Genomic DNA, 21,716 nt, shown 5'->3' with positions numbered 1-21,716 from the left:
GCATGCTGCTTTGTGTATGCAAATTGCGGCGGGCGGTGTTCACACCATCACCCGCCGCAATGTTATAAATGCATGATGTGCCCGCCAGTGTGGCGGGCGCATCATAATGGGCATGGCGGGACCGCCGATCAGATCGCGGGCGGTCCAGTTTTTCACGAGGATGGCGGGCGGGCAAAGTCCACCCGCCATCCTAATGGGGGCCTTTATTTTTAATTTTGAAATGACTGGAGTGAGAATAGTATATTTTACCCCTCCACAATCCAACACTTTCCCTATTGAAACACTGACTGAAGTGGGAATAGTACATTTTATCCCTCCAATATCAAACAATTTCCTTACTGTTGCACTCACTGGAGTGAGAATAGCAATTGTTACCCCTCCACTATCTCAAACTTTCCTTACTGTTGCACTCATTGGAGTGGGACTAATCTTTTTTACCCCTCCGCTATCCAACACTTTTCCCTCTGGTGCTTTAACTGGAGTGGGAATAATACATTTTATCCATCCGCTATCCAACACTTTCCCTATTGTTGCAGTCACTGGAGTGGGAATAGTAATTTTTACCCCTCCTCTATCCAACATTTTCTTCACTGTTGCACTCATTGGAGTGGGAATAGTAATTCTTACCCCTCTGCTATCCAACACTTTCCCTACTGTTGCACCAACTGGAGTGGGAGTATTAATTCTTACTCCTCCGCTATCCAACACTTTCCCTTCTGTTGCACACACTGGGGTGGGAATAGTAATTTTTACCCCTCCGCTATCCAACGCTTTCCCTTCTGTTGGACTGACTGGAATGGGAATAGTAAATTGTATCCCTTTGCTATCCAACACTTTCCCTACTATTGCACTCACTGGAGTGGGAATAGTAATTTTTATCTCTCTGCTTTCCAACACTTTCCTTACAGTTGCACTCATTGGAGTGGGAATAGTAATTTTTACCACTCCGCTATCCAACACTTTCCCTACTGTTGCACTCACTGGAGTGTAAATAGTAATTTTCACCCCTTCACTAGCCAACACTTTCCCTACTGTTACAATAATTTGAGTGGGAATAGTAATTTTTACCCCGCTGCTATCCAACACTTTTCCTACTGTTGCACTCACTGGAGTGGGAAATTTAACTTGAAAGATTTTTAAATAGTTTAATGTTTATTATAATGTTCTTTTAAATAGATTTTATGTTATTGGTATATGTATATATATATATATATATATATCTAAAAAAATATATAGTTATATAATTTTAAAATGATTAAATACATTAAAATTATTAGTTTAAATATATATATTTTTTTATTATATGTGTGTTTAACTTTTGGAAAATGTGTGTATTTGTTCTATTTGTTAAAATGTATATTAAATCTAATTTTTTAAAATCTAATTTTATTATTTAATATATTTAAGGTGTAATATATATATATATATATATATATATATATATATATATATATATATATATATATATATATATATATATATATATATATTACCTACTGGCGGTCGCCAGTAGGTAGTTATAGTTAAGATTGTTTTCCATAGGAAATGCGCAACATTCTATTGGGAATAACTTTGGCGCCGGTTGAGGAATCTGCCTGTAATTTTTGTTAAATTTGCCTCGCTGCGCTCCGCTCCTTCCCTTAAAGTTTGGGGGGGATTCGTCAAGCGGGGGCCGAGATAGAAGGGGGTCCCAAAACGTGTTTTCTCCATGTTAATTTCCATAGGGCGGTTGGACTCACTTTTAGCCCGAACGGCTGAATGGATTTCCACCAAACTTGCCAAAATTGTAGGAACTGGTAGCCCAATGTGCCTTTGCTATGTCTCAAGATATGTGCTCCAGTGGATTTTGAGTAATTTAGGTTCAAAAAAATATATATATCTATATATATCTATAGGCGCGCCCGATACGCGAGTTCGCGAGCGGAAAGCTGATTGGCTCTCGGGTGTCTGTCAACATTCCAAACAGTCCGGAGCGGCCGCCATCTTGTGTCTCGGTAGGATCGAGACACAAGAGGTGGCAAAAACAAAGGAAAAATGACCAAAAGGGGGCAGGGTAGACCCCCCCTGACCCCCTTGGTTTGATGTGGGGGCCATAAAAGGGCCCTGCGGGGCAAAAAAAAAAAAAAAATTGATTTGCGCGGGGGGAACGCCCAGTACGTGCACCGCGGAGCATACCAGGGAGTGTACCATGGGGGGAAAAAAATGACAGTTTTTTAAAAATGTAGCATTTTTTTATAAATTGGAGGTAGTTCTAGAAAGAACTGTTGTTTTATTCTTTTTGTTGTTTTATATTTTTTTATTGTTTTTTGGAACATTTTTTACTTTTTTTGGCTTTTATGAACAATTTTATATTTTTTTTGTAATTTTTATGGGGACAAACAAAAAACAGGGAAGTGTAAATAGCTCAACTGGAGCAAAAAAACCAGGAAAAAATTAAGGTTTGTTTTTGCACTTGTGGTTGCCTCCAGAACGGTTAATTAGTTTAATACTTTGCTCTCCATAGCAAATTGTAGTCCCGCAAAATTTACAAATTATTTTAAAATCTCCAAACTGGGTTTGGATATTTGGGACCATCTCCCTTGTCTCTGGACCCGATGGAATGGGTTGTTTACTTTGGGAGGTGCTGGGAGAAGATTGGGGAGGGTTTCTGGTCAGTTCTCTGACCTCTGCCGCAGCATAGTTGTTTGGGTGCTGGCGTTGCATGTGGCGAATCATAGTGTTGTTGTCAAAAGAATACTTTTTGGCAGGGTTCCCCCTTGAAAGTACAGTGCCACAGATCAGACAAGTAACTTTGGGAGCATTAACTTCCTTAAGGCCCCTTGGGATTTTAAAAAGCTCCTAGACAATGTGCTCCTTTGGCTTAAAGGGGGTATTATCTTCAGACAGGAACCGCCTCTCCTCCTCCTCCTCCTCCTCCTCCTCCTCTTCTTCTTCTCCACCACTGTGGTGTTGTGGTGGTCCTTGTGGTGATGGTGGTGGTTGAGATGCTCCTGCTGCTGCTTCTACTGTAGCCATTTCTCACAAACAGGTCTTCCTCAGTCAAAGAACAAAGTGAGAATGAGGAAAAAAGGTGGGGGCTTTCATCATTTGGAAAAAAAAAACTGTTCTGAACCAATGAAAAGTGTTATTTTCAGGTCACATGACCCGACGCGCTTACGCTACGTGCCCCGGGGTGCGCCCCGGGGCGCTTACGTAGCGCGATCGTATGCGCACGGGTGCTTCCAGGTGCGCTTACGCCGTGCGTATCATGCGGATGCGGCTACGCAATACGTCACAATGATGTTTTCGTTCGCGGCAATAGCACTAACGGGACGCTCACCCGTTCGCGCACCGGGGCGCGCCGCAAGACTGCGCTTTCCGGTGCGCACACCGGTACGCGCACCGGGAGCGCTCCAGGGCAAACATTTTTTTTTTAATTTAAAGCATGAACAATATACATAAAATATTATTACATAAATATATAATATATGATTCATTATAAAAAATATTACATTTAATAGCTATAGAAATTTGCTATTAAAAAACCTTTCAAATTCACAGGAAAAAACATAGGTTTGAGGCCCTATATATAGTTAGGAATTAGCATTTACAAAACCTATGAAATTCACTGAAAAAACCATAGGTTTCACACCAGTTATAGTTAGGAATTAGCATTTAGAAAACCTATTAAATTCACTGAAAAAACCATAGGTTTGACACCAGTTATAGTTAGCTGGAAATTTTACTGACATAAAACCTTTGAAATTCCCACGTTATAGTTAGTTGGACTCACTATAACTTGCGAGCCTGCAATGCACTGCTGATGACGTCACATATTACATCACTCATGACATGGTCAGTGACATCACTGATGACATCACTGATGACACCATCCTTGTGACAGAGTGACAGACCTCCTTTCAGTGTAAAGTAACCCTTGAAACACATATTCAAAAATAGAAACTAACATTTTCAAAAAAATGGAGATACCCATACCAGTTACAACAACCAATTCAGTAAATCCACCATCTATATACACATCCACTTATTCACCAACAGTTCTATATAGTCACTCATACATATACTCACTCATCATATGTAGTGATACACCTATACATCCTGTTACACACCAACATTCATCCAAACGTTACTCACACACATACTCACACATGCAAATACACTATTGTACATCCATTTATTTGAATATACAGCTATACACACACTACCACCTTACTTCTAAGGAAACTTTCACATACTTACTCTCTTAAACAATCACTTATAGAAACACATACTTATTTAAACAGGAACTCTTACAATCTCTCACTCTCACATATTCTCGCTTATATACATCAATACTCACATATACTAGATTAAAACATATGTAGTTACTGATAAAGACACTAGTGAGACAGTCATTCACTCACTAACACACACATATACACACTCATCCACCCATACAGTCCTGCACATATGCTGTCTTCAAAACACATACAAACAGTGAGTCAGTCATTGATGCATCTATGTGCTAAGTAATACCCCCACCAAACCATACAGACACTCATACTGATACTAAAAAAAACATCTAATAACCCATATACACACACATGTAGCTACTCACCAACCCATGCAGCCACTTATACACAAAGTGAAACACTGATACATATATTTAAATATTTAAACATTACTCGCTAATATATGTATTCACTAAGATACACTTAATAAGCCAGTTAACCAATCAATTAAAAAAAAACCCATCCATTTAGACACTCATTCAAACATTTATTCTTCCATCGACCTTTACATATACATATATAAAACATATTTATTTTTCAGAAAGACACACATTCACTGGATGGTGTCATCAGTGATGTCATCAGTGATGTCACTGACCATGTCATGAGTGATGTAATATGTGACGTCATCAGCAGTGCATTGCAGGCGCGCAAGTTATAGTGAGTCCAACTAACTATAACGTGGGAATTTCAATGGTTTTATGTCAGTAAAATTTCCAGCTAACTATAACTGGTGTCAAACCTATGGTTTTTTCTGTGAATATATATATATATATATATATATATATATATATATATATATATATATATATATATATCCACAACAAGGTTGCCCCTTATGGAAGAGCCAGCACGCAGAAAGTTGCAATCTTCGTATTTATTTGCAAGAGGCACAGCGCAGTTAAAAGAGACTCAGTCCAACTTCATCTTAGCCTGACGCGTTTCATGCTGCTTATGGCATTTCTTCAGAGGCTTTAAAGACACCGCCTCGAGCATCAATCATGTAAATTAGAACACCTGCCCAAGTGGGCGTCGACTCCCCCGGAGCCTGCTGGTATTCGTAGTGCCGTGAAAGGCACTCCAATAAACTGCTCGATTCCAGTGTACAAATATTGCAAAGGTTTTTCACCCCAGTGGGTCTGGAAAGCGTTCTTAATCACTGGGCTGCCAATACTGTCCTGCAAATCCGACCTTTCTGCCCTTGAAGCGCTGTCAGCCGGTTGGCTGCAGCTCGGTCCACCGCTGAGTGGCAGGGCTCCTCCGCGACCGGGACTGGCCGCAAAACAAATCCACAACAAGGTTGCCCCTTATGGAAGAGCCAGCACGCAGAAAGTTGCAATCTTCGTATTTATTTGCAAGAGGCACAGCGCAGTTAAAAGAGACTCAGTCCAACTTCATCTTAGCCTGACACGTTTCATGCTGCTTATGGCATTTCTTCAGAGGCTTTAAAGACACCGCCTCGAGCATCAATCATGTAAATTAGAACACCTGCCCAAGTGGGCGTCGACTCCCCCGGAGCCTGCTGGTATTCGTAGTGCCGTGAAAGGCACTCCAATAAACTGCTCGATTCCAGTGTACAAATATTGCAAAGGTTTTTCACCCCAGTGGGTCTGGAAAGCGTTCTTAATCACTGGGCTGCCAATACTGTCCTGCAAATCCGACCTTTCTGCCCTTGAAGCGCTGTCAGCCGGTTGGCTGCAGCTCGGTCCACCGCTGAGTGGCAGGGCTCCTCCGCGACCGGGACTGGCCGCAAAACAAATCCACAACAAGGTTGCCCCTTATGGAAGAGCCAGCACGCAGAAAGTTGCAATCTTCGTATTTATTTGCAAGAGGCACAGCGCAGTTAAAAGAGACTCAGTCCAACTTCATCTTAGCCTGACGCGTTTCATGCTGCTTATGGCATTTCTTCAGAGGCTTTAAAGACACCGCCTCGAGCATCAATCATGTAAATTAGAACATCTGCCCAAGTGGGCGTCGACTCCCCCGGAGCCTGCTGGTATTCATAGTGCCGTGAAAGGCACTCCAATAAACTGCTCGATTCCAGTGTACAAATATTGCAAAGGTTTTTCACCCCAGTGGGTCTGGAAAGCGTTCTTAATCACTGGGCTGCCAATACTGTCCTGCAAATCCGACCTTTCTGCCCTTGAAGCGCTGTCAGCCGGTTGGCTGCAGCTCGGTCCACCGCTGAGTGGCAGGGCTCCTCCGCAACCGGGACTGGCCGCAAAACAAATCCACAACAAGGTTGCCCCTTATGGAAGAGCCAGCACGCAGAAAGTTGCAATCTTCGTATTTATTTGCAAGAGGCACAGCGCAGTTAAAAGAGACTCAGTCCAACTTCATCTTAGCCTGACGCGTTTCATGCTGCTTATGGCATTTCTTCAGAGGCTTTAAAGACACCGCCTCGAGCATCAATCATGTAAATTAGAACACCTGCCCAAGTGGGCGTCGACTCCCCCGGAGCCTGCTGGTATTCGTAGTGCCGTGAAAGGCACTCCAATAAACTGCTCGATTCCAGTGTACAAATATTGCAAAGGTTTTTCACCCCAGTGGGTCTGGAAAGCTTTCTTAATCACTGGGCTGCCAATACTGTCCTGCAAATCCGACCTTTCTGCCCTTGAAGCGCTGTCAGCCGGTTGGCTGCAGCTCGGTCCACCGCTGAGTGGCAGGGCTCCTCCGCGACCGGGACTGGCCGCAAAACAAATCCACAACAAGGTTGCCCCTTATGGAAGAGCCAGCACGCAGAAAGTTGCAATCTTCGTATTTATTTGCAAGAGGCACAGCGCAGTTAAAAGAGACTCAGTCCAACTTCATCTTAGCCTGACGCGTTTCATGCTGCTTATGGCATTTCTTCAGAGGCTTTAAAGACACCGCCTCGAGCATCAATCATGTAAATTAGAACACCTGTCCAAGTGGGCGTCGACTCCCCCGGAGCCTGCTGGTATTTGTAGTGCCGTGAAAGGCACTCCAATAAACTGCTCGATTCCAGTGTACAAGTATTGCAAAGGTTTTTCACCCCAGTGGGTCTGGAAAGCGTTCTTAATCACTGGGCTGCCAATACTGTCCTGCAAATCCAACCTTTCTGCCCTTGAAGCGCTGTCAGCCGGTTGGCTGCAGCTCGGTCCACCGCTGAGTGGCAGGGCTCCTCCGCGACCGGGACTGGCCGCAAAACAAATCCACAACAAGGTTGCCCCTTATGGAAGAGCCAGCAAGCAGAAAGTTGCAATCTTCGTATTTATTTGCAAGAGGCACAGCGCAGTTAAAAGAGACTCAGTCCAACTTCATCTTAGCCTGACGCGTTTCATGCTGCTTATGGCATTTCTTCAGAGGCTTTAAAGACACCGCCTCGAGCATCAATCATGTAAATTAGAACACCTGCCCAAGTGGGCGTCGACTCCCCCGGAGCCTGCTGGTATTCGTAGTGCCGTGAAAGGCACTCCAATAAACTGCTCGATTCCAGTGTACAAATATTGCAAAGGTTTTTCACCCCAGTGGGTCTGGAAAGCGTTCTTAATCACTGGGCTGCCAATACTGTCCTGCAAATCCGACCTTTCTGCCCTTGAAGCGCTGTCAGCCGGTTGGCTGCAGCTCGGTCCACCGCTGAGTGGCAGGGCTCCTCCGCGACCGGGACTGGCCGCAAAACAAATCCACAACAAGGTTGCCCCTTATGGAAGAGCCAGCACGCAGAAAGTTGCAATCTTCGTATTTATTTGCAAGAGGCACAGCGCAGTTAAAAGAGACTCAGTCCAACTTCATCTTAGCCTGACGCGTTTCATGCTGCTTATGGCATTTCTTCAGAGGCTTTAAAGACACCGCCTCGAGCATCAATCATGTAAATTAGAACACCTGCCCAAGTGGGCGTCGACTCCCCCGGAGCCTGCTGGTATTCGTAGTGCCGTGAAAGGCACTCCAATAAACTGCTCGATTCCAGTGTACAAATATTGCAAAGGTTTTTCACCCCAGTGGGTCTGGAAAGCGTTCTTAATCACTGGGCTGCCAATACTGTCCTGCAAATCCGACCTTTCTGCCCTTGAAGTGCTGTCAGCCGGTTGGCTGCAGCTCAGTCCACCGCTGAGTGGCAGGGCTCCTCCGCGACCGGGACTGGCCGCAAAACAAATCCACAACAAGGTTGCCCCTTATGGAAGAGCCAGCACGCAGAAAGTTGCAATCTTCGTATTTATTTGCAAGAGGCACAGCGCAGTTAAAAGAGACTCAGTCCAACTTCATCTTAGCCTGACGCGTTTCATGCTGCTTATGGCATTTCTTCAGAGGCTTTAAAGACACCGCCTCGAGCATCAATCATGTAAATTAGAACACCTGCCCAAGTGGGCATCGACTCCCCCGGAGCCTGCTGGTATTCGTAGTGCCGTGAAAGGCACTCCAATAAACTGCTCGATTCCAGTGTACAAATATTGCAAAGGTTTTTCACCCCAGTGGGTCTGGAAAGCGTTCTTAATCACTGGGCTGCCAATACTGTCCTGCAAATCCGACCTTTCTGCCCTTGAAGCGCTGTCAGCCGGTTGGCTGCAGCTCGGTCCACCGCTGAGTGGCAGGGCTCCTCCGCGACCGGGACTGGCCGCAAAACAAATCCACAACAATACCAGTCCCGGTCGCGGAGGAGCCCTGCCACTCAGCGGTGGACCGAGCTGCAGCCAACCGGCTGACAGCGCTTCAAGGGCAGAAAGGTCGGATTTGCAGGACAGTATTGGCAGCCCAGTGATTAAGAACGCTTTCCAGACCCACTGGGGTGAAAAACCTTTGCAATATTTGTACACTGGAATCGAGCAGTTTATTGGAGTGCCTTTCACGGCACTACGAATACCAGCAGGCTCCGGGGGAGTCGACGCCCACTTGGGCAGGTGTTCTAATTTACATGATTGATGCTCGAGGCGGTGTCTTTAAAGCCTCTGAAGAAATGCCATAAGCAGCATGAAACGCGTCAGGCTAAGATGAAGTTGGACTGAGTCTCTTTTAACTGCGCTGTGCCTCTTGCAAATAAATACGAAGATTGCAACTTTCTGCGTGCTGGCTCTTCCATAAGGGGAATCCTTGTTGTGGATTTGTTTTGCGGCCAGTCCCGGTCGCGGAGAAGCCCTGCCACTCAGCGGTGGACCGAGCTGCAGCCAACCGGCTGACAGCGCTTCAAGGGCAGAAAGGTCGGATTTGCAGGACAGTATTGGCAGCCCAGTGATTAAGAACGCTTTCCAGACCCACTGGGGTGAAAAACCTTTGCAATATTTGTACACTGGAATCGAGCAGTTTATTGGAGTGCCTTTCACGGCACTACGAATACCAGCAGGCTCCGGGGGAGTCGACGCCCACTTGGGCAGGTGTTCTAATTTACATGATTGATGCTTGAGGCGGTGTCTTTAAAGCCTCTGAAGAAATGCCATAAGCAGCATGAAACGCGTCAGGCTAAGATGAAGTTGGACTGAGTCTCTTTTAACTGCGCTGTGCCTCTTGCAAATAAATACGAAGATTGCAACTTTCTGCGTGCTGGCTCTTCCATAAGGGGCAACCTTGTTGTGGATATATATATATATATATATATATATATATTATATATATATATATATATATATATATATATATATATATATATATATATATATATATATATATATATATATATATATTCACTGAAAAAACATGGGTTATAGACCATATATAGTTAGGAATTAGCATTTACAAAACCTTATTTTACTCACACAAAACCATTGAAATTCCATATATAGTTAGTTGCACTAACTATATATCGCGCACCCGCAATCCACTGCTGATCATGTCACATATTACATCATTCATGACATGGTCAGTGACATCACTGATGACATCTCAAATGACATCACTGATGACATCTCAAATGACATCACTGATGACATCACTGATGACATTATCCAGTGACTGTGTGTTTCTGTAAAGTTTAAATATGTTTTACATATTGAAGAATGAGTAGATGTAGAAGAGTCTGGATGAAGGATTTAGTAGGTGCGTGACTGACTGTATGAGTGAGTGATTAAATGTGTCTCACTGAGTGCATGGGTTAGTGACTAAACTGTCTTAATTTGTGCATCATTATGTCTGTTGTTCTGTAAACTGCTGCATGTGTTGATCAGTAGCTATATGAGTAACTATATGGGTTATTGATTGATTGTCGAAGTATTTGTATGGGAGACTGAGTGTGTGTGTGGCTGGCTGGGAGATGTGTGACTCTGTGCAGATCAATGTGTTCTTGTATCAATGATTGTATAAGAGAGTAAGTATGTGTTAGTATATGTTTGAAAAAGTAAGGTACTCTATGTTTAACTGTATTGATTAGAAAATGGAAGTGTGATTGATTCTTTACAGGACTGACTAGGTGTGTGAGTAACTCCATGGATGAGTGGCAGAGTGTGAGTGTCTGTATTGGTGTATGAGTGCATATGATAGTGTTGTAAAGATGAGTGATTGTATGTATGAATGATTGTATGGGTGAATGAGTGAATCTGTGTGTAGACATAGGAATCAGTGAGTGCGTATGTAGTAACTAGTATTGGTGTGTCAATGGTTTAAAAAATTATATTCTGTATTTTACACTGGATGTAACAGAGGTTATATTAAAGTGTGAGGAGATGCATTGTATTGTCACATGAATGATATCATCAGTGATGTCATCAGTGATGTCATTTGAGATGTTATCAGTGATGTAATTTGAGATGTCATCAGTGATGTCATCAATGATGTCATTTGAGATGTCATCAGTGATGTCATCAGTGATGTCATTTGAGATGTCATCAGTGATGTCATCAGTGATGTCACTGACCATGTCATGAATGATGTAATAAGTGACATCATCAGCAGTGGATTGCGGGTGCGCGATATATAGTTAGTGCAACTAACTATATATGGAATTTCAATGGTTTTGTGTGAGTAAAATAAGGTTTTGTAAATGCTAATTCCTAACTATATATGGTCTATAACCTATGGTTTTTTCAGTGAATTTCAATGGTTTTTTAATAGCAAATATCAAAAGCTTTAAAATGTCAAGTACGTGGTAGGTAAAAACATTTTCGTGTTTATGCACGCTGATGTGCTTTGAACGCTGCCCCCCCCCCTCTTTTCTTTTAGGAGTATTCTCTCTTTGCAGATAGTGAAGGGTAGGTAACACAGGCCTTTGCCTCCGTTGTAATCCGTCGTGCCTGCTTCCCTCTCCATTTGATTGATTGTTATCCAAGCATTTACTGTTTTGGAATTGGTTCTCTTTGGTTCATTCTCTATTTACAAACAAGCACAGAGTCGCAATACTCTGTTTAGTCTTTGCAGATAGTGAAAAATCGTTAGAAAAAACAAAAGGAATCAAGCAAAATCAGTAGGCCACTAATGGGATCTCTTTTTGACCTCGCTAAAATAGAAACATTAGGAACAACCCCTCATGAGAAATATGAAACTAGTGAGAGGAACTGAGCTCGACGCCATGATGGCTGCAAGACAGCTCGGCTCCGCCGCCCACCCCGCCCAAAATAACGACAAACCCTATGCAAATATTATAAATATATACAACACACCAGCAAAGTAACAGGGTAAAACGTTTTATTAAATAACTATTTACATGGCAGCCTGCTGCAACATCGATCCAAATGCATGCCGCCGTTCCTGGGATTTCTCCCCGACTACTCTGTGGCCTACGAGATGGAGAGGCCGGGGCGTTGACTAGGCGGGGCCTCCGGCCGCAACCACAGCACCAACGATCGCTGCTGACGGAGGGGAGCCTTGCCGGTGAGAACAACTGATCTGAAGAACAGCTGCCTGCGGTGCCTCCCTGAGCCGCTTGACGGAGGCCCCCGAGGGGCGGTGTGGTGGCGCGGACTCGGAGGGGGCGCTTGGCTCCTGCCCCCTCCCCAAGTCTTGTTGCCCTGGTATGGCCTGAGATCACCCCCGACACAGGCGGCCGGCTCCCAGGGTCAGGCGGAACTTGTTGCCTTTTGATGCCTCTTCCATTCTGGACCTTGTCCCACAATCCGTTTGACCTGAAGACACGTCCTGCGGTGCCCTGGTCCAACCATCACATATACCTGCGCCAGGAGACGGCGTGGGGTGCACTGGAAGGGAGAGGCGGCGCGAACGAGCCTCCCCCACCTCCCCAGGTGGAGGTTTCTCAGCTACACCCCAGCGCTTCACTCGACAAGCTGAGTTGCGCCCGCTCCTGTGGCACAGTGCCTCGCTCGGCCAGCTGAATTACGCCTGCTCTTGCTATTACAGCGTCTCACCCGCCATCCGGCTGAATTGCACCCACTCTTGCGGTACAGCGACAGGCGGCTGCCACGGAGCTCAGGAAATGGCGGTCAGCTCCACAGACTTGGGCCTGGCCTGCAAGGATGGCTCTGGGCAACCCTGGAACTCGGACGCTTGACTGCTAGGGCATGGGCCCCATTCCCAAAAGCGTCCCCTCAGCCTTGAAGATTCTACAAGAGTCACCGGGGCCCCCGACTCCCGCAGATTTCCGGTGGGGAGCGACTGCCATGATTGCTCGCGGAATGGCCACGACGTAGCCACGGGGTGCTCTCATGCTGACGCCAGCTTCAGTCTGAAACATCCAGAAACACTGTAGACTACCAATTCGATCAGTTCCGGTGGAGCCCCAACGTGACCCGGTAGAGAATAACTTGCCCTCCCCTCTTTGACTGATGGTTCTTGTTGCCTGTCCCTTCTGTTGTCATTTAACGCAACTTTTTGGACTGCTGAAAGGGGTTCTGTTCCGACCGCTGGTTGGTGGAGACATTTTGACTATATTCTGGACCTGCCCGGCCTCGCCCAAAATGGCGTCGGTATAAATGAGACTCGCAACTCCTTGATGTGTACTGGTTGCTCAGCCTTGATATCACGAGATATGTATGCAGTTTTGGAGCACATTGCGGGCGGGGACGGGTACTGATTGAGCATTTGGACATCCCTATTGATAGTAAGTTCTGATGTATTATTCATTACTGTACTATTGAAAGTTCGAATTAACGTTACTCATGGTACTTGCCCGCAAATGTATATCTAGATAATTTCATTGTAACTGTTAGACACCTTAATTCCTGCAACCTAATGGCCCGCCCGTTACGTTTTTCTACAGTGTAAAGGTCCCCTCATCATATACTATTCCAGTTTGCTCCATGGCCGGCCAACGTGGTTGTAGGCCCGTATTTGTATACTGACATTTTTGCAAAAAAGAGTTTTTGAAGGAAGCATGGAATCAGCGTCATAACAATCGTCTAGGTTGGTAAGGTTTTAGAATAATGGCTGTTATTCCCAAACAATAGAAGACAGATAATGCGGACCCTTTGCCTGAATTTAGGATTGATTGAAATTTGTATCCGTCACACCTGCCATTTTTCCAGAATTGTTAGAAAATGGTCGACCGTAGCTTAAGGTATCTGCCGAATGTAAGGTGTGGTATTTTGTCCCATAAAATAAGACTAATTGAGAAACAAATACACGAAGAGGGAACTCGAATTTAGAGACAAACAAAATGAAACATTTTTTGGCATCATAAGAAGGGGAGGATATGTTACACAGAAAAATAATGCGAAAGGGATAGCCAAGATCTGTTGTATCACACGTTCCTGCAGCTAGTCTGATACATGGTAAGTAGAAGCTTTTTCGTGTTTGCGCGCGCTGACATCCTCTGAATGCTGTATCCCCCCCCTTTCTTTTCTCCTCTGTAGTTTACATCGGAGTTCCGACTGAAGAATGGAGTGGACATGGACTGCACCGTGTTCCATGTAAGGAAAGACATAGACAAGCGCTGTGAGATATTGCATGGAGTGCAGACCATCACTGGGAACGTGAAAAATTGTATGGTGTGACTGTGCGTACATGCCCTGATTGTATGGTATGAATTTGTATGTATTCCATATGCCCGGCCGATAAACGTTCTGTTTGCGCAACTGCCACGTTAGAAAACAACATCGTGACGCGTCGCGTAACCGCTACATATCGCGTTGTTGCGTAATGCGTCATATGACGCGCCGCGTTAGCGCACCCGGAAGTGCTCCGGTGCGCGAGGCGCGAAGCACAGCTTCCCGGAAGCGATCCGAGGCGCGGCGCGGAGCACGTAACGTAAGCATAACAGGTCATGTGACTTGTTAATAAAACTTTTCATTGGTTCATTTCACTTTTAGGATCCTAATGATGTAAGGCTAGGTCATGTGACCTAAAAATAAAACTTTTCATTGGTTTAGAACTATTTTTTGTCCCAAATGATGAAAACCCCTCCTTGTTTCCTCACTCTGGCTTTCATGTTTGTGAGAGGAAGACCTTTTTTCATCACTTAGCAATAGCAAGTGTTGTAGCTTCAGCTGGTGCATCCCCACCAACACCACCACCTCCTAGGAAGAGAGTACCACCTCCTCAGGTGGTGGTTGAGCAAGAGGTGCCCCCCTCCCACACCTTCTTGTTGCCTGATTCGGCCAACTCAATCGATCGAGCATGAGACTCTGTTGTGATCTGAAGAACCGCTGCCTGCAGTGCCTCCCTGAGCCGCTTGACGGAGGCCCCCGAGGGGCGGTGTGGTGGCGCGGACTGGGAAGGGGGGCTTGGCTCCTGCCCCCTCCCCAAGTCTCGCTCGGCCAGCTGAGTTTTGCCCACTCTTGCAGCCTACGACATGGAGAGGCCGGGGCGTTGACTAGGCGGGGCCTCTGGCCGCAACCACAGCGCCAACGATCGCTGCTGATGGAGGGGAGCCTTGCCGGTGAGAGCCACTGATCTGAAGAACTGCTGCCTGCGGTGCCTCCCTGAACAGCTTGACGGAGGCCCCCGAGGGGCGGTGTGGTGGCGCGGACTGGGAGGGGGTGCTTGGCTCCTGCCCCCTCCCCAAGTCTCGCTCGCCCAGCAGAGTTGCACCCACTCTTGCGGCCTACGACATGGAGAGGCCGGGGCGTTGACTAGGTGGGGCCTCCGGCCCCAACCACAGCGCCAACGATCGCTGCTGACGGAGGGGAGCCTTGCCGGTGAGAGCCACTGATCTGAAGAACCGCTGCCTGCGGTGCCTCCCTGAACTGCTTGACGGAGGCCCCCGAGGGGCGGTGTGGTGGCGCGGACTGGGAGGGGGTGCTTGGCTCCTGCCCCCTCCCCAAGTCTTGTTGCCCTGGTGTGGCCTAAGATCGCCCCCGACATAGGCGGCCGGCTCCCGGGGTCCAGTGGAACTTTTTGCCTTTTGGTGGCTCTTCTATTCTGCACCTTGTCCCACAATCCGTTTGACCTGAAGACACGTCCTGCGGTGCCCTCGCAATGTGGCCTGGTCCCTGAATGTGTGCAGGGGGACGGTATTCCATCGCTCGGCCAGCAGAGTTGCGCCCACTCTTGCGACCTACGACATGGAGAGGCCAGGGCGTTGACTAGGCGGGGCCTCCGGCCGCAACCACAGCGCCAACAATCGCTGCTAACGGAGGGGAGCCTTGCCGGTGAGAGCCACTGATCTGAAGAACCGCTGCCTGCGGTGCCTCCCTGAACCGCTTGATGGTGGCCCCCGAGGGGCGGTGTGGTGGCGCGGACTGGGAGGGGGCGCTTGGCTCCTGCCCCCTGCCCAAGTCTTGTTGCCCTGGTGTGGCCTGAGATCGCCCCCGACATAGGCGGCCGGCTCCCTGGGTCCGGCGGAACTTTTTGCCTTTTGGTGACTCTTCCATTCTGCACCTTGTCCCACAATCCGTTTGACCTGAAGACACGTCCTGCGGTGCCCTCGCAATGCGGCCTGGTCCCTGAATGTGTGCAGGGGGACGGTATTGATTGGATCAAGATGGCGGCTTCACACAAAGCTGACTCAAGTGTTGCTGCTGATGCTATGCAGACAAAAACTGGTTTTCAGTTTGTACATTCTTCAGGATTTTTCCATCCAAGGCTGGTTGAGAGTTTGTAGAACGATGGCTTCAGATTTTCAACATACTACTCTTCAACATTCTTCATAAATGTAACAATGTGAGACTCACTAGGAGAACGGCCATTTATCTTTCCTTTCAAAATGCTGCCAACAATATTTTCTGAATGGAAGACACCATCTTGTAGCATAAAGGGCTGCGTCAAGGGTGATATTGCCCAGAATGTCTTGTTTTCTAGTGCTCGTAATGACGAAGCCAGAACTGCCGAAAGGGATTCTGGTCCTGCTGCTACTTATTGGAGACATTGAACTATACTCTGAACCTGGCTGGCCTCGACCAAAATGGCGCCAGTATGGGAGCGACTTGCAACTCCTTATGACGTTCTAGTTACTTAGCCTTGACGTTATGGGGGATGTATGCGGTCTTTGTGCACATGGCGGGTGGGGAAGGGTACTGACTGGGAATACGGACAACCCTATTGATGTCGATTTTTCAATATAGATTATTGTATTAATAAAGCTTCGAAATAATGTTACCCATAATACTCGCCCATGGTGTGCGTATGGACGATTTTATTGTAACTGATCCTGTTATACTTTCAATTATAAAATCAACCTTCACTGATCCTGCAACCGTTTGTCACGTTTAGTTTTTTCAATTAAATGGCTCGCTTGTTACATACTCCCTATACCCCTGGCCTTTGACCCTTTCCTACGTGCGGTCTGTACTACAGCCCTCGGGCGATCTATGTAATGAACAGACTACCATTGCCGAAACACAAGGGAATGCATCTCAGAGAGATAAGTCAAGTACGTGGTAGATAAAAACATTTTCGTGTTTATGCACGCTGATGTGCTTTGAACGATGCCCCCCCCTCCCCTCCTCATCATTTAAATTACCACCGCCCATTGCACAAAAGCGTACCGGCAAGGTGAGCAAGGTCTCCGTAGAGACCGAAACGCGTAAGGTGTTGCTGGTTGCTGGAAATAAAGCTTACAATCGACTAAAACCAGTGTGGTTTAATTTACACGGGAGTGCATGAGGAGCAAACCCCAGTTATAGTTAGCTGGAAATTTTACTGACATAAAGCCAATGAAATTCCACGTTATAGTTAGTTGGACTCACTATAACTTGCGCGCCTGCAATGCACTGCTGATGACGTCACATATCACTCATGACATGGTCAGTGAATTTAATAGGTTTTTTAAATGCTAATTCCTAACTATAACTGGTGTGAAACCTATGGTTTTTTCAGTGAATTTCTTAGGTTTTTTAAATGCAAATTCCTAACTATAACTGGTGTGAAACCTATGGTTTTTTCAGTGAATTTCATAGGTTTTTTAAATGCTAATTCCTAACTATAAGTCTCACTTTATAGGTAAGACTGTTAGCGCTCTAGTTGTTCTTTAGAACACTCTGGTACATTCTGTCATTGGGCTATAGTTGGGCTACATCTGGCTGATATTTGGGCTACATTTGGTTTCTTTTTTGTCTCTGGTGGCCATCTTTGGGCTACATTGGGCTACATTTGGGCTACATTTGGGCTTTAACATATATATATAGCCCAATGTAGCACAATATATATTTTTTTCAAAGTTAATTTTCGTAAAAACCACTTGAGCATATATCTTGAGACATAGCAAAGGCACATCGGGCTACCAGTCCCTACAATTTTGCCAATTTTTTTTTGTGTATTGTTTTTTTTTCTTCTTTTTTTGCCTTGGAGCGCTCCTGGTGCGCGCCCCGGTGATCGCCCCGGAAAGCGTAGTTTTATGAAGCGCCCCGGGGCGCGCACCAGGGAGCGTCCCGTAAGCGCCAATATTGCCAACAAAAACATAATCGTGACGTATCGCGTAGCCGCGTCCGCGTGATACGCACGGCGTAAGCGCACCCGGAAGCACTCAAGCGAATACGATCGCGCAACGTAGGCGTCGTCGCGTAAGCACGTCGGGTCATGTGACCTGAAAATAACACTTTTCATTGGTTCATAACAGTTTTGCTTTCATAATGATGAAGCCCCTGGTCATGTGACCTAAAAATAACACTTTTCATTGGTTCAATACATTTTTTTTTCAAAAGGATGAAAGACCCCACCTTTTTTCCATATTCTGACTTTGTCCTTTGACTTAGGAAGACCTGTTTGTACCTGTCTGTACCTTTTTGATCTATATAATGGCTTCAGTAGCAGCAGCAGCTGGTGCATCTGCACCATCACCACCACCACAACCACCAAGAGGACCACCTCAAGATATCCTTAGTGGTCAACAAGAGGAGGAAGAGGAGGAGGAGGAGGAAGAGGAGAACATGGCTTGAAGAACAAAATACCCCATACCAGCCAGACCACACATTATATGGGAGTTTTTTTCGATCCCAGTGGGGGAGAAAAAAGTAAATGCAGCCAAGGTGACTTGCAAAATCTGTGGCGTGGAACTTTCCAGGGGAAACCCGAACAAGAAATATTCATTTGGAAACAACACGATGATACGCCACATGCAGCGCAAGCATCCAATAAATTATTCTGCTGCAGAGATGAGGAAACTGGCCAGTAACCCTCCCCAATCCACAAGCACCACCTCAAAAAAGAAGCAACCCACTCCGTCGGCACCAGAGGAAAGTGAGACGATGCCTTGCATTCAGCCATGATTTGCAGATTTCCGAATTATCTGTAAATATTGTGGGAAGACCATCTCCTACGGAGAACAGAGCGTAAAGCTCATCGTCCTTGCTGGGGACAACCACAAATGCCCCAATAAACCCTAATTATTATTATTTTTTTTTTTGCTCCAGTTGAGCCATTTTCAATTCCCTGTTTTTTCGTTTCTCCCCATGAAAAATACCAAACAAATATAAAACTGTTCAGAAAACCCAAAAAAAGTACAAAATGTTCAAAAAAAATAAAAAAATATAAAACAACAAAAAGAAGAAAAAAAATAGTTCTTTTTAAAACTACCTCCAATTTATAAAAAAAGGCTTCTTTTTTAAAAACTCTGTCATTCTTTTTTCCCCATGGTCTGCTCCCCGGTCCGCTCCCCGGTGCGCGTACCGGGCGCTCCCCCCGCGCAAATAAAAAAAAAATATATTTTTTTTGCCCCGCGGGACCCTATTATAGCCCTCACATCAAACCTAGGGGGTCAGGGGGGGTCTACCCTGCCCCCTTATGGTCATTTCCCCCTTTTTTTTGCCACCTCTTGTGTCTCGATCCTACCGAGACACAAGATGGCGGCCGCTCCGGACTGTTTCGAATGTTTACAGACACCCGAGAGCCAATCAGCTTTCCGTGCGCACCTCGCCTGGCGCGCCCAGAGCGCTCCCCGGTGCGCGTACCGGGGCACTGCCATAGATATATATATTTTCTTGAATCTAAATTACTAAAAATCCACTGGAGCACATATCTTGAGGCATAGCAAAGGCACATCGGGCTACCAGTCCCTACAATTTTGCCAAGTTTGGTGGTAATCCATTCAGCCGTGCGGGCTAAAAGTGAGTTTGACCGCCCTATGGAAATTAACATGGGGAAAACACGTTTTAGGACCCCCCTTTTATCTCGTCCCCCGCTTGACGAATGCCCCCGAAACTTTCAAGGAAGGACCGGAGCTCCGCGAGGCAAATTTGAGGAACTTTTCAGGCAGATTCGTCAACCGGCGCCAAAGGTATTCCAAATAGAATTTTGAGATTTTGCATTGAAATAATCCTAACTAATATATATATATATATATATATATATATATATATATATATATATATATATATATATATATATATATACATACATACATACATATATATATATATATATATATATATATATATATATATATATATATATATATATATATATATATATATATATATATATATATATATATATATATATATATATATATGTGTGTGTGTGTGTGTGTGTATCACAGATCCCACAATACTATCAAAAAAGCTTTCCACCAGAGGATGTGCATTTTAAATGAGGTCATCAGCCTGCGGAGACAATCGGTGTGTGATGGTGCTGGCTTACCTTTAAAAAAGTTCCAGGCAGGAACGAAACGCATCAGGACTGCGCCTCATGCTGTTTTACCATTGAATTAAATATGCAAGTCAAAAGTTTCAAGTGCAGCTCAGCCTCTTTTCCATGTGGGAAGAAATTGTGAATATATATATATATATATATATGTATAAACATAAAACAATATTTTGTACAACTTTATTCATGACATCAATATTTTGTTTCAATATTTTTGTGCCTATCATTATAAGTATTGAATGTGGATATTTTTGACATAGATAATTTGGTCACAATATTTTTGTATGGGGATATTTTGAATGTCGAAATTTGTCAGTGTACCATAATATCTGTATGGAGGGAGAGTACCTGCACCCTTAAGATTGCACACATCTGATAATTTGCTCTAAACCTCAGGAAGTCCTGTCACATCTGCTGTTTGTGTTGAAAAACATAAACTGGACTGTTGCATCTTAAACTGAGAGCTGAGAAAACAATTTTGCAGGCAAAGAGAGAATTCCATTTGCATCTTTTCTTCGGACCACCTTATGGCAGGATCATGCATTCGAAACCAGAAGGACCAAGAATTGGAGCAAATCCTGGGACATCAATGATATCACATTTCAGTTTTTTTGTAATGCCCAAGCTCGTTCACTAAGCTCAGCAGCTTTTTTTATTAGACCAACTTTCTGAGTGTTAATGTTGCCCCTTTTACTCCAAAAATATGTTCTGTGTTTTCTTTCATTATATCAGAATTTTACATTTACTTTGGGAAATCCCAATCCATAAAAATACCAGAAGAATCAGAGTTGAGCAAGTTTAGGAAAGGTAGAGAACCAACTGCAATAGAAAGGAAGACTAGGGAGAAAAATGAACTTTCTTACAGATATTGGGGCATATTATCAATGGGGTTTATCTATCTAAAAGCCAAGAAAGCGGAGATAAAATTATCTCCCTATTACCTAGCTGTCACTAACACCAGTTAGCGACAGCTAGTAGGAGATAGCGACCATCTTGGGCCCCACTTTGCATGTCAGTGATATTTATCACTAATGACATGCAAAGTGGGCGTGCCAAGATGTTAGCGACTGGAAACAGTTGCTAACATCGCTATCTCCTATTACCAACTTTTGGAGATATTCGCGCTAAGCGCAAATATCTCCAAAAGCTAACACCTGCCCTGAGCAGTTCTTATCCATGTTATCCAATGGGAGGTGGATAACATGGTTAAGAGCATTAGCTCGGTAATGCATGAATATCGCTGACTTTTCAGCGATATTCATGCATTGCAGCCGATTTTTATCGCATTTGCGATAAACCTTGGTAATACCAAGGTTTATCTGCGATAAAAATCGCCGCAGCTCAGCAGTAAATTTTTGTCTCTAACCAAGCAATAGCGATAATTATCGCTATTGCTTGGTAATATGCCCCATTGTTTTCAAAACTCGATAGGCATGGCCCTGGTTGTCTGGTTTTGTGTCCATTTATATTGAGTCAATTTGTGGACCGAATGGCCTGAATGTCACCGTACAAAAAGAGACCGTCTTAGAATCTTCTTTCATTCTCTGATTTAGATAGAGGTTTCCCAGTACTCCTGATTTGCTCGGGCTCCTC

The sequence above is a fragment of the Lissotriton vulgaris genome, chromosome 10 (assembly GCF_964263255.1).
Source record: "Lissotriton vulgaris chromosome 10, aLisVul1.2, whole genome shotgun sequence".
NCBI classification, from domain to species: Eukaryota; Metazoa; Chordata; class Amphibia; order Caudata; family Salamandridae; genus Lissotriton; species Lissotriton vulgaris.
This window is presented reverse-complemented; position numbering follows the sequence as displayed.